This window comes from Oratosquilla oratoria, chromosome 23, assembly GCF_046742065.1.
Source record: "Oratosquilla oratoria isolate Oo_2021 chromosome 23, ASM4674206v1, whole genome shotgun sequence".
Classification (NCBI taxonomy): domain Eukaryota; kingdom Metazoa; phylum Arthropoda; class Malacostraca; order Stomatopoda; family Squillidae; genus Oratosquilla; species Oratosquilla oratoria.
In genome coordinates, this window is record NC_134799.1 from 44,876,040 (window position 1) to 44,878,100 (window position 2,061).

Here is a 2,061-nt window from a genome sequence, read left to right on the forward strand (position 1 = left end):
AAAGACATCTGATGTCAAGCCAGACTATTCCTTGTGTCATCGACATCACGGTAGTTTACAAAGGAGAGCAATTAGAGTAAAGATAATTATAATGAACTCAGTTACCCGGATGAACGAGCAAGGATTGCATATGCTGCATGTCTTATTAAAATCACCTGGCGCTCGCCGAAAATTAAACGTATTTCGTTATTTTCAGACAACGAGACAATTTGACGAAGGTCGGAAACAATGCCTCCTAGGTCAGCACTTCGTTAACATCTACGCAAACAACTTGAACGTAAATAAACGAAACCGACGAATGTTAACCAAAACATAATCGATAAGCCGGTCTTCCTGTGTGGAATTCAGCCAAAAGCCCCTTTTTGTTTCGGTCGCCCTCACATAGATACGAATCCTAATGGGAAATGGGACGAACTACGCTGGGAATGCCGATTTTTTCCCCGTAATTATCACAACGTTCAACAAACATGATAACGTGGAAAAGAGTGGTCATGCTGTTTGCCAGGCTAATACAGCATTACCGTTTAAACATCATTAGCTGTAATGTTGATGTCTGTCTATTATTGGCAGTCAATACAAACTCGAATTGACTTGTCCGCCAATACAGTAAACAACTATACGAAACGATCATTTGGCTGTCGTTTCTGTGGCTTGCTGAGCCTTTTTTATTTTGTGTGTGCATTCTTGTTTGTTATTGTTTTGCCTTATTTGTTTATTTATTTGTTTTTCTGTCCAATTAGTTATTCGTAAGTTTACTTGTTCGATGTGACGTATTGAGCGGATTTCAGTTACCATGCTTGCGTATTAAGCTTTTTGCTTACATACATTTAATCATTCCTTCACTTTTCTGTTCACTTGCTTGTTTTTAATTATTGTATTTATTAGTATTGACATTATGTTATTATTAATTTTATTGTAATTGTTATTTCACCGTTATTATTACTAATTGTTAATATTGATATTATTATTATTATTGTTTTTTATTATTCTTATTGGCAGTGTTAATATTGTTAATATTTATAATCTTATTATTATCATTGTAATTTTTGTTATAATTGTTATTGTTAATTTCTATTTTCATCATTATTATCATTGTTATAGCTTGATGTTGGCGTTGTCATTGTCATTTTATGTATGTATGTATGTATGCATGTATGTATATTTTACGTACTATGGAGGTATGGTTTGGCAATTCAGACCCTTTGCTGGCTAGAGCGATACCACTAAAATGATTAGAATAGCATGGCGGCAGCCAGAATATCAGGAAAAGGACCACCAGGCATGGAAGGGGTTGATACCGTTTGAGGGATTTGAACCTTTGTTGCCTTTAAACCAATTCAGTCATTCATTGATCGTTCGCTTCCATCATCCATCCAGTTGACATTCCATGTGTTACTTTCATACACTCTTCATGGTGCAAAAGTTGTTTCTGTGTGTCTTCTGCTTTCAATATTTCCCAGACTCGTCTTTCCATGTTTTTCTTATGTATTCAATATTTTGGGGATATTGATACCCATATGGACCAGTCACGCAGTGCTGTTTTTGTGACCGTAAACTTGTCTCCCTTCAGAGAACAATGATGGTAACATTTGTTGTCCTTCTATTCTTTTGACCTTCTTCAGTCTCTCCCTTATCGCCTCAGTGGCTTAATCTTTAACATAATATTATATCCAAGGATAGAAACGCTGGTTATTACTGGTAACCTAGACACCAATTGACTGCCAGAGATACTAGTGGTTTTACTTCTAAGTACTACAATGGATGATGTATCTTGGCCGAAGAAAGCGTGTTAGTTATGTATGTGATAGCCTATTACTTCCCAAAATACTTGTGGTTTGGGTCTACGATGTAAACACAAACACTCCCTACACTAAATAAGAAAATATAGTACACTATAGTACTTAGAAGTGAAGAAACGTGTACACATGAATGCCAACGTTACACTAAATAAGAAAATATAGTACACTATAGTAGTTAGAAGTGAAGGAACGTATACACATTAATGACGACATTACGCCGGTTTGTCCAGAGTTCGTTGGACGATGTCAATGGTGTCCCAGA